The sequence below is a fragment of the Patella vulgata genome, chromosome 7 (assembly GCF_932274485.2).
Source record: "Patella vulgata chromosome 7, xgPatVulg1.2, whole genome shotgun sequence".
Classification (NCBI taxonomy): Eukaryota; Metazoa; Mollusca; class Gastropoda; family Patellidae; genus Patella; species Patella vulgata.
Genome location: NC_065885.2, coordinates 8,226,949 through 8,240,265, shown reverse-complemented (window position 1 = coordinate 8,240,265; position 13,317 = coordinate 8,226,949). Strand labels below are relative to the sequence as shown.

The 13,317-nt window shown below is 34.7% G+C and overlaps 1 protein-coding gene across 3 annotated transcripts in view; it reads right to left on the bottom strand.

The window, feature by feature from the left end:
• LOC126828853 (rap1 GTPase-activating protein 1) overlaps positions 1 to 13,317 on the bottom strand; it is a 211,360-nt gene that overhangs the window by 196,926 nt on the left and 1,117 nt on the right. The window lies entirely within an intron of this gene.

Genomic DNA, 13,317 nt, shown 5'->3' with positions numbered 1-13,317 from the left:
GGGTTTCTGATTCAGACCAACCTCATGGTATTTCTCTGGGTCCTCCAGCAGAGGCGTGGTGACACATGATTTTGCATGATATTAAGATCCTGTCCTGGCCCCCAAAAAACAATATTGATTTGTGTGTACAGGGGAGGCGGGGGGCTGTCCCAGTGCCACCAAGTAATGCTGGGCTGTGTGTCGATTTGTAGTATATCTGACCCACTGTATAGATTGATACTATAGTTATACAATGTATAAGCATATGATTATGATTATAATCTTATAAACCGCATTGAAACCGTGTGATATTTTGCCATTTGCGAGGCGACACAAAAACTCAAAACCATGATACAAAGCTCGTCATTGCCTACCTCTCACTTAGTCCCTGTTATCTTGTTCCCTACCACAGCTAAAGATCCCTAAATGTAATCGCATTATTGAAACAAAATTGAATGATATGTCAGTCCTAAATGATCTCGTTTGTGTCTAGTTGATGTTAAACCCCATTTTTCCCTTTCTCTCTTTTGTGTTACCTTGTAACAGGTGATCGAGTATATCATATCAACAAATTTTTCAGTAATAATTATCTTATTTAATGCCATGGAGGTTTATTAGGCAATTTGAGTCGATAATTTCATTTTACATAGTAATCACTTCAAAAAATTTTCCAGTCACAAAAAAAAAGCTAAGTTTAGGGAGTCAAGCAGGTGATTATTTGACACAAAATCCATAAAAATGTAAAAAAAAAAACCTAATTAAAATTTTACAAAATAATCCGGCACTCAACATTCGTATTAACCTTTATGCTAGATAATTATCAAACTCGTTACGGACGCTAATTTATCCATGTTTTAAAAAAAACCTTAATCAACTGATGAGAATCTACGGTCAACATCTGATTATCTCCCCCTCCCGCTGTGTCGTTAATTAATAATTCAAACGACAGAAAAAACGTGATCAATATTAAAACATATGTTATAACAATTAACCCTGATAATAGGACCAGTATACGCAATTAACCTTGGTTTATTGTTAACTCTGAGAGTGACTATAGACATTAAGCGCAGGAAGGGAAAAAAGACTGCATCAGGTATGGGGTGATGAGTTTTGGTAGATCACCGCTGGCATGGAGGTCGGACATTTGAACTCATGGTATATATCATCTTTATGGTTTTAATGGTATAATAAATTCTTATAATCAATCGAGTTTTCAGTTATAGGACCAGTATACACAATTAACCTTGTAATAGGACCAGTACTTATTTTCAGTTATAGGACCAATATACAGAATTAACCTTGTAATAAGACCTATCAATAAGACCACTACTTATATACAGCTATTAATAGAAAAGTTTGTTGGTTTTACATCACATTCGAACAACTAAATTTTTTTCCTTGCAAGGCCCCGGACCTGTAGCACAGAAAACGATGACCCTGGCTGGAAAACCCAAAGGAACTTTCTCGATCAGCATTGTTAGAGCTTCAACTAAATTAATACTTGAACTTGTACCTAGCCTCATCATGATACCTCACAGATTTTATCTTCTTTCCTCCCCTTGATAAATCATCTTGTCAGCTAGCCATTTATTCAAATAAAAGTCTACCATATGTTAATAACAAAATGACCTAATCTGTGTTGAACTAGTTATACCTGGCCCCAAATTCACAAAGCATTCTCAGACTTAAGTTAAGAATTTACTCAACTTTCAATCACTGTTTATGAGAAATGTCTTTGATCCAGAAACAAAAAACTTTGTACATAGTTTTTTATTGATGTATTTGATATGTTAAAACAATAAAAGTTTTATAAAGGGCTATATTTTAGTTAAAATAAGGCAAACAATTTTGTGTAAATTCTTAACTTTAAATTCTTAACTTTAGTCTGGGAATGTTTTGTGAATTTGGGGCCAGATCACAGAATAATCCCAACACAATGACCTAATCTGTGTCGAACTAGTTACACCAGACCACAGAAAATAATCTCAACAAAATGACCTAATCTGGGTTGAACTAGTTACATCAGACCACAGAATATTCCCAACAAAATGACCTAATCTGTGTCGAACTAGTTACACCAGACCACAGAATATTCTCAACAAAATGACCTAATCTGAGTTGAACTAGTTACACCAGACCACAGAATATTCCCAACAAAATGACCTAATCTGAGTTGAACTAGTTACATCAGACCACAGAATATTTCCAACAAAATGACCTAATCTGAGTTGCACTAGTTACAACTGTCCACAGTATAAACTAATCTGTGTAGAACTAGTTACACCTGACCACAGAAACATTATAAAATATAATAAACTACTCAAATTTCAGATTCTAGAAAAATTGCTACAGCAGCAAATAGTATGTATTGAATAAAATATTGATTACCCACCTGTACTATAAATAGATTGTATCAGAATCAGGTGTAATATAGGTGATATTTATGATATAATAAATTATAATTCCTTTGTTCCATGACTCTCATGATAACCCTCCATAACCCTGTGCCACTAAACAGTGTAAATTATATTGAAGAACAGGTGCTTTCACCATAGCAAGAGTTACTTGGAGAAAGAGAGAGAGAAATGGAGTTTTATGTCCACTCGACACAAACTAGGTCCTTTTCAGGGGCGGATCTAGGAATTTTGAAAAGGGGGGGGCGCCGCAAAATGGGGGCACTGACCGTCGAGACGGGGCACGCCGCTGAGAGGGGATTTTTTTTGGTGGGGGGGGGGCCCAAGAAAATTATCCGTCATTTCCTTGCATCTGTAGCCATTCCAAGAGCTATTTGGCTGACATTTTCGTCTGAGTAAACGTTAGGAAATCGTTGAAAAATAGCCTTAAAATCGAGCAAAAAAGCCAGTTGAGCATGCGACTCGAAAATTGTCAAGACGAGCGAGGCATTATGATGGGAAAAAAGACGAATCTATTCCCTAGCCACTTCACTATTTAAGCCTTGTAACTTGTACTTTGTACTGTCCACACATGAAACAATGCTACATGCTACATCAAGTTGCACTCATGTGCGTCGGTGATGGGCATGAGTGTATACGCCGCCGATTCCACAAGATGTCTGTCTATAGCCATTCTATAGGATTAGGGCACCGTCAGCTAAACAACAAGAATTCGTTTGAAAGTGAAAGCATTAATTAGACCAGACTGGTGTGTTTAAATCGATGGTTTGAGTCATTTGGGATCACTGCAACGGGTTGGGAACGGACATATTTGGGTCTGAGAAAGGGCACTTTCAGCAGTAAAAAAGGGCACTGTCGAAAATTAGGGGGGGCGCGCGCCTCTTGCGGCCCCCCTTAAATCCGCCTCTGCTTTTGGGACTAACATGGTTCAATTTTATTTCAATAATTCGCTTGCACGTAGTGGTCTTTGGCAGTGGGAGAAAACCCCCGAGGTTGGACAGGCGACTGCAAGAGTTACTTGGGTTTTATTTATCATTCAGTGAAATAAACACATTTCATGTATTCGTGTAGGGAGGGCGTAGGGGGATTGGATGGATGGTGGCTAAGATCCTGATGTGGATCAAGAAGAAACTTCAGGAATTAGAGATTCCTTTGGCTCACTAGATATATAGAGGTGTATGGATTCCAGGTAAGTCACAGAATGGATTATCGACATGACCATCCAATCACAATAGTCAAAGCACATGATAACCAATTCCGATTGGACCCGAACACCTTTTAATTGGCTACAACTTATATGCATTTAATATTCAATGAAAATTATACATAAAGCAAAGAAAAAATATGAATTAATTTATTAAACCTGCTTGAAATTAAAATATTTTAAAAAAAACTTGTTTGTACTCGATCAATACAACATGATATGGATAAATTCTTCAGCTGAATTGAATATTGCAAAACCAAATCCAAGAAAAAGAGTACAACTCTTAAAAATCAATAAGAAATTACGAACAAACCAACCTGTTCAGTTTATCCTTGTTGTTAAACGACATATTCCTATTACTTCTGTCAACATCCCTGCAAATGTTTTTTCCTGACTGACTACTGACTATTTTTAAAACATACAAATATTTCACACCCTGTCGTGTTAATATTCCACGGTTTAGCTAGCAGACGATGTGAGTTAGTCCGTATTGACACAGAAGAAACAGACTGTTATATCACACGAGGAGGACGTATACTATACCACACAACCAGACCACTGATACGTGTCGTCTTGGATCATTAGTCATGGCAGTAGTTCTACTTGTCATTAACATTTCATGACATGATAACTGACATTTTCAAAAAAAATTACAGAAATCCTTTTTTTTTTAGAATATTTTGTAAAAATAAAGATGGTTGACAGATTGTATAGATGTAACATGAGTCACCTGATCCACTGTCAACAGAATCCATTGTCACCCAAAATCACAATCCTTTTTTTAATTTATTTCATTTTAATTTTTTGGGGCTGTTATCACACCTACCGGAAGTTTATTGACTGAAATTAGTACTATAATACATTAAATATACCCGAAAATACATGTACAAAAACAGAATGCATTGTCACTCAAAATCACTATTTTATTTTTGTTTTTTTGGGCTGTTATTACACTTAGTTTATTGACTGAGGTTAGTAATATAATACATTAAATATACACTAACATACATGTACAAAAACAGAATGCATAATTGTCACCCAAAATCACTATTTTATTTGAGTTTTTTTGGCTGTTATTACACCTAGTTTATTATTGATTGAGACTCGTAATATAATACATTAAATATACCCGAATATACATGTACATAAAATCACTATTTTATTTGAGTTTTTTGGGGGGCTGTTAGTACACCTAGTTTATTGACTGAGATTCGTAATATAATACTTTAAATATACAACAACATACACTACAAAAACAGAATGCATTGGTTATCAAAATCCCTATTTTATTTATTTTTTGGGGGGGCTGTTATTACACGTACAAATGTACCAGTAGTTTATTGACTGAGCTTCGTAATATCTTATATTAAATATACCCGAACATACATGTACAAAAACAGAATGCAATGGTACTTAAAAATCACTATTTTATTTGAGGTTTTTTTTGGCTGCTATTACACCTATCAGTAGTTTATTGACGGAAATTAGTAATATAATACATTAAATATACAACAAATCATAGTAGAATAACCCCGGCAACAAACTTGAGAAGACTGTGTTAGTTAATAAAAGAATATATTTCCAGAACACATTTCGGGCGAAGTGCCCTTCATCGGCTGGTAACAACAATACAATTCTGGAAATTTCTGGAAATATATTCTTTTATTAACTAACACAGTCTTGTCAAGTTTATTGCCGGGGTTATTCTACTATGATTTATCTACAAGGATTGGTTCATGTCTTTCCTCGGATGCATAACTCAGATCCAAACTTGCCTGTACTGTTATAGGGAATCTTCCGCCCTTCTATTTCTATCGAGTGTGGGGTTTTATCGTCTCTTTCTTGGGATTAAATATACAACAACATACAGGTACAAAAACAGAATGCATTGCACTCAAAATCCCTATTTTATTTATTTTTTGGGGGGGCTGTTATTACACCTACAAATGTACCAGTAGTTTATTGACTGAGATTCGTAATATAATATATTAAATATACCCGAACATACATGTACACAAAATCACTATTTTATTTGAGGTTTTTTGGGGTTTTTTGCTGTTAGTACACCTAGTTTATTGACGGAGATTCGTAATATAATACATTAAATATACCTGAACATACATGTACAAAAGCAGAATGCATTGGCACTCAAAATCACAATTTTATTCGAGTTTTTGGCTGCTATTACACCTACAGGTATTTTATTGACTGAAATTTGTAATATAATATATTAAATATACAACAACAAAAACATAAAATAAAACCATAGACGACATAGTCAACATTACAATCTGTTCACAATGTTTATAAGATTACTATCTTATCAATTTAACAAAGATTTAAAATTTATAGGAAAGAACTTAATAGTATCATATTTTGTTAAATATTTAATATTAATGGATTTATAAAATGGATCTTTATCAGTTTTCTTTCAATCTCATAAATTTTTATACCATTAAATTTGTTATCATCCCAAATCTTCACTTTTAAAAGAAAAACTGCCAGAACACATCTAAATAAAAAAAAATTGATACAAGAAAAATTTTATCATTTGAAATCTCAACTTTTAAAGAAAATGTTGCCAGACATAACTGAAGAAAAACTGCTACTGTTAAACACCTGGACAAAACTAATATAGGGGCTAACGAAGACAGGATTAATGAAGACGGGGGTTAACGAGGGCAGGGGCTAATTAAACCGAGGGATAAAAAAGACAGGGGCTATGAAGACAGGGGCTAATGAAGACAGGGGCCATCAAAGACAAGGGTCAACGAAGACAGGGGCAAACGAAGATAGGGGCTAACAAAGATAGGGGCTAACGAAGACAGGACCTTGGAAATATCTAGACAAAAAACATACAAGAATACATCTGGACAAACCACTGAAATTAACCACCTTGATAAAGGGGAATATTTTCTTACGAAACTAGAATATCATCGTTTATCAATAAAATAACATCTGGTTTATCGACCGAATCTTGTTTTATTATCTTCCGATTGTTAAAGACACATTTGTACCCCTAATGTTAAAAGGGTTGACACACTTCAGTGGATGGGAGTTATAAAATATTTATGTCTGTTAAATTATCTATGACCATTCACTGCTGCCCTATATATGGTACGTTAATTTCAATACAAAACTGAAACATTTTTTTTTATAATATTTTATTTTGTTTAAAAAGTATTTTAAGGGTTGAATAGTGAAGTAATGTTACTGTGAATGTGTCAAATTTTTCTTCTGTAGTCAAATTTAAATACAGAACTTAAAGGCAAAAAATATAAACAACCAGAAAACAGCGAAGTCTGACCTTCACTGTAAGTGGTCGACGGGAAGGGGTTTGGGGGGGGGGGGGTAAGGTTAGGGTTAGGGTCTGACCTTCACAGTAAAAGTGTTGTGTGGCAACGCCTGTAAATGAAGTAATCTTGAATAAAATCAGAAGCGAGGGTCAGGGTATTTTGTGGTGGGGGGTGGTCAAGCAGACATACAAGTGCACTGTCATTTGAAACAAGTTGCTAGTTTCAATCCCAAGCACAATTAAGACAAGGAGAATGGTTACCTGTATTTAGCCCCGAAATGACCTAGTTTGTGTTGAAAGGGGATTAAACTTAATTTCTATCGATCCAGCAACTAAGCCAAATTAAATTCTTGTTCTTCAAGGTCCTGATAAAAACAAAGCCAGCCCAGTCGAGCCCTGTGAGCAATTTTTTCTTTCTTTTAAATTGTAAAACTTAAAAAGTTTGCAACTAAAAAACCTTTGAGAGAAACAAACAGATAATCTTTTTTAAATTTTTTATTTCAATATTGACTCGCAAGATCCCCAAAAACAATTTAAAACAAGACAACAGTGAGGCTGATGTCCCCCGCCGAAATCCCCAAATAAATAGGATGACACATATTAATTAATCGCACATCTATTTTTTTCCAAAGTATCAAGCAATCAAACTGATTATCAACTATACACTACATTTCATCACTCTCTATCAGATAGAATCAAAGTTATCTTGTCCCAAAGCAGGAAATTGCTTATCTCTGCTTAGCTTTAGCTCGATATGTTAATCATTGAACTCAGTCAAGACGAACATCTACATCAAGTTTAAACATTCTACCTCAATTAGAAGAAGAGTTGTTATGTTCCAAAGTCTTGACCAATCAAAATGCTCATTGCTCGTTAGCCTAAGCAGAAAATTCTCATCATCGAACTTAGTCAAGGTATTGATGTAATGAAACTATACACCAAGTTTCACCACTCTCACTTAATTGGAACTAATAAACACCTACACCAAGTTTGAACATTCTAGCTTAATTAGAAGGAGGGTTATGTGTTCCAAAGTCTCGACCAATCAAATTGCTTATCGCTCTGCTTACCCTGAGCAGAAACTGCTCATCATCGAACTTAGTCAAGGTATTGATGTAATGAAACTATACACCAAGTTTCATCACTCTCACTTAATTGGAACTAAAGTTATCGTGTCCCAAAGCATCAACCAATCAAATTGCTTATCTTTGCTTACCCTAAGCAGAAAATGATTATCTTCACACTCCATCAAGGCATTGACCTAATCAACACCTACACCAAGTTTGAACATTCTAGCTCAATTAGAAGGAGGGTTATTGTGTTCCAAAGTCTCGGCCAATCAAATTGCTTATCGCTCTGCTTACCCTCAGCAGAAAATTCTCATTATCGAACTTAGTCAAGGTATTGATGTAATGAAACTATACACCAAGTTTCATCTCTCTCACTTATTTAGAACTAAAGTTATCGTGTCCCAAAGCATCAACCAATCAAATTGCTTATCTCTGCTCACCCAAAGCCGAAAATGCTCATCTTCCAACTCCATCAAGGCATTGACCTAATAAACACCTACACCAAGTTTGAACATTCTAGGTCAGTTAGAAGGAGAGTTATTGTGTCCCAAAAAGTATGACGGACAGACAGACAGACAGACAGACAGAACCATTTTAATAGTCCCCTGCTTTCTTCGAAAGGCGGGGGACAAAAAGTAGTGTTTTAAAATTGAGTAGGCTACTTTTGCTCATTTTCACATAAGACGCCCAAAATTAGTACTCCCCAGCCCACCTCGAACAGTTCACCTTAGATCGCCCCAGTCACATGATACAAGTCCTAGAGGGTTAATGAACTGATCTATCTGGATATACTGGTATGGAGTAAATAAAGACGATCTGACACTAGATATGATGATCACATGACCTTACAGAATATACTGGTATTAAAACACAGGAAATATCTCTATACACACCATGTGGTTTATTATAAAACAATCCTTCATCTAGATTAAGAGTGAGAGAGAAAAATGGGGTTAAAATACACTCGACACAAATAAGGTCATTTCAGGACTAACATATGGTTCAATTTTATTTCAATAATTCGCTTGTGCATAGGGGTCTTTAGCAGTGGGAGGAAACCAGAGGACCCGAAGAAAACCCATGAAGTTGGACAGGCGACCAATTGAAACCATGCCAGCTGACTCAATGACAGATCTTATGATACTACACGCACTCGCTAACCATTCGGCCATCCAACCAATCTCATCTAGATTGAAAGACAAGTCTATCTTTAGAGGAATTTCAGGGGGTTGGGTGGCTGCATGGTTTAATGCATGCCTGTGGTTGAGTCAAGTGACTGATAGCTCTGAAATGACCTAGTGAGTAGATGTTACCCCCCCCCCTCTCTCTCTCTCTCTCTCTTTCTCTCTCTCTTTCTGTACAGGAATTTCAAGTTACTTATATTATGTGATCTAAAACAATGTTTTTCATTCAACCATCTTGGTTCTCTGGACTAAATTGTGTCTAACAAATCATGCTTATCACATCACTGAATGGAGAACATATAGTTATGTTTCCAGGATTTCCTGAAAGGGGAATCCCCAAAATTATAAAAGTTACTTGATTGAAGATTAAACAGATTAAACACATTATGCAAGAGGTAAATCTGCCAATTGCAGGTCTTTCTAAAAAGTTATATATATTATTAATTAGATATTAATTAACTTATCCAGGCCATAATCGACTCTCGAAAACACATCAAAAATTTGTAGGCCCAGATCTCAAACTAGCAGGCGACGTGGGCGAAACAGTCGCCTAACCCATAGATGACTTCGCCCTAAAAAGCAATAGGGCGAAATTGAAATTGTCCTAGATACTTGATCTTTGACCAGCAACAATAAAATAAATGTGTCAAAATCTTCATACGATGTTGGGGGGCCGAATGGTTAATGCATCATAAGTTCTGTCATTGAGTCAAGTGGAATGGTTTCGATTCCCCACTTCTTGTGACAAGGAGTAGGGTCGCCTGTCCAACCTCTTGGGTTTTCTCCCGGTTCTACTGTTTTCTCCCACTGATAAAGACACATACGTGCAAGTAAATTATTGAAATAAAATTGAACCATATGTTAGTCCCGAAATGACCTGGTTTGTGTCAAGTGCGGACGTTCAACCCATTTCTCTCGCTCAGTCATTGTTATTTTCATTTCTCTACAAATAATTTCTGCAGAATCAGTGAACCAAGAAAAAACTAAATAAATCATGTAATATTCTAGTATTCTCATCGTGTTTAGAATAACAGATGAGTTCTAATGAACAAAGTGTCCCTCACAGAACAATGTACGACGTACGGCAGGCAGAGCCGAACAGTAGGACTTCAAACCACCTTTCATTTCATTTCCAGATGAGGTCTAACGACTAATTGGAGTTTTAACTGGGGGCCATCTTAGATCTCGTTAACCGAACTCAGTAAAAATTACAAACAGCCTTCAAACCCTTTCATCCTTCCAACCCCTTTTAGTCGTCAATGGCTTAATTAGTTTGAGTCATACTCTTCTTAAGACGTTTTTAATTTTAGAGAAAAATCGAAATTCAAAAACCTATAAAATTTGATAAAACATCAAAGAAAAAATCACAGTGAAGACACAAAAAAAAAACCAAAAAAAAACTCTTAAAATATTTTCTGCTGTTGAAGGAATAAAATTAACGAAGACAAGATTAGTGAAGCAGTAAAAATCGTTAACTCTAAGCAGTTCTTTGTCTTCAGGCCGTTTTTCAAGATAATTTGTCTTTAACATCAAGCCATCTAAGTGAATGATCTGGATATATGAGATGAGAGTCTTGTTGTTAAAGACTATTAGTTTTTACGAGCATGTAAATTACATCATGACATCAAGACTGTGTTTGGATGAAGGGAGGGAAACATAGGGATGATAAAACCATCTGGTTAAAATATAACGTAAACATCTACACATATTAAACAGTTTAGCCCGTCTGCCTGCTAGCGACAATTACTGTGGTTGTATTACATTTACAGATAGTGTTCAAGTCTGGTTTAATCCAATAGAAAAACTTTCTCAAGGATATTTTATCATTATACTTTCATGACTCAATATATTTTCATTTCATTATATCATGTTATTCCAATATATTATTTCATGTAAAATATATTTTTGTATATTGATGTATGTGTATGTTTTGTATACTGTTCTTAATGGACGTAATACGCAAAATAAAAAGTTGAAGTTGACTCAGTATTGTTATTTGTTTGTATAAAATCTCACCCGAAACTCTGTAGGCTATTTCCACTCATCAATTGAGCAGTGGTATCAGATGTTCTAGAAACAGACTAGAAATACCTGGCAACACTAAGCAATAGAGAGATAATAATAACTTAAAGAAGGGGTAAATTGTAAGCATACCCTGTCTCATACTGATTTGTTAGCATGTTTATATCTAGGGTATTAGCATGTTTATATTTAAGGTATTTAATTTGTTAACATGTTTATATCTACGGTAATTAATGGACAGTCAGTTATCTAAGGTAGTTAATTTGTTAGCATGTTTATATTTAAGGTAGTTAATTTGTTAGCATGTTTATATTTAAGGTAGTTAATTATGATTTGTTAGCATGTTTATATTTAAGGTAGTTAATTTGTTAGCATGTTTATATTTAAGGTAGTTAATTATGATTTGTTAGCATGTTTATATTTAAGGTATTTAATTTGTTAGCATGTTTATATCTACGGTAATTAATGGACAGTCAGTTATCTAAGGTAGTTAATTTGTTAGCATGTTTATATTTAAGGTAGTTAATTTGTTAGCATGTGTATATCTAGGGTAGTTAATTTGTTAGCATGTTTATATTTAAGGTATTTAATTTGTTAGCATGTTTAATTTGTTAGCATGTTTATATTTAAGGTAGTTAATTTGTTAGCATGTTTATATTTAAGGTATTTAATGGACAGTCAGTTATCAACAAGATGGTGATCAGTGAAATGATACATTATGTATAATGGACAACTAGCTATATAGACCATGAGATGTATCTAATATACTGGAACCATATGATGGACAGAGGTTAGAGATCAACTACTTATATACATCTAATATACTGGAACCATATGAGTAAGAGTATATAATTAACCTCCGACTTTATAGATCACACACAGGTTACCAAGTAGATATACTAATATTGTCTTACATGTACCATGGGGTATACAGGTCACAAGTACTAAATGCTATTGGAACAATATCTTATATTATATACCATGGTGGTCTACACCGCAACACATATAAACTGACTTTTTGAAATTCATCCACAGATATACAATGTCCATAAAAATACAATATCATTCTATCAAAATAGTCTATTAAAAAGAATGAATATGCCTGCATTGAAATTGTTTTCAGAACTTTTGTTTCAAAATAATTGAGAAAGTTTTGTCTATCAATTAATCTTAGTAATAAAGTTTATAACAGATGTAAATAAATCTATCAGTAGAATAAATAAAATAGTGGCCAGGTAACACAGCACCTGTAAGACACTTATAGATACTGGCCAGGTAACACAGTTTTTGTACCATACCTGTAGATATATCTATCAGTATAGAATATATAGAATAAATAAAATAGTGGCCAGGTAACCCAGTGCTTGTTATAAGATACCTATAATCGTATTCTCATACTGGCCAGGTAAAATAGTTGCTGTATATTACCTGTAGTTAATCATATCAGGTAAATGAGAGTTATTTAGCTTTTTACATCACCAATAAAAAATATTGGCCAGGTAACATAGTTCCTGTAAGATACCTGTAGATACCTGTAGATAAACCAATCAGTACTTATAAAATAAATTGCTAGGTGTAGCTGATAAGATATTTATTACATCATCACTAGAAAATAACTTTCCCACGCTCATCATCAACATTATCTATTAAATAGCATCACTTTATAAATAAAACTTTTCCTCATACAGCCTCTCTTTATTATGCTTCATACATGCAAACACTGATATGCTCTCTCTCTCTCTCTCTCTCTCTCTCTCTCTCTCAGTAAAAGTACTACTATTTTAATGTAGATACTTTGTGTGGAGTGGATGTTAAACATTGATATGCTCTCTCTCTCTCCCACTGCATGCTTTGCATATCTACCTGTTGGTTTCCATCAATCTATATTTCTACAAATCTTATTGATATTATCTGTTTATTGACTTAATTCATGTGGTGATATTAGAATCTGTTCCATCAATTGTTAAAACTACATGTGTTGGGGTTGTAAAATATGTTGTGTGTGATTGCTTATCTCAAGTTTAAACACACTTCCAACTCAATGCCAACTGACTTGGTCATGGGGAATTCCCTTTGGCTCACTCGGGAGAGGTGTATGAATTTCAAGCTGGCAGTCGCAGGTTTCATTCCCAACAGAGGCATCCTATGA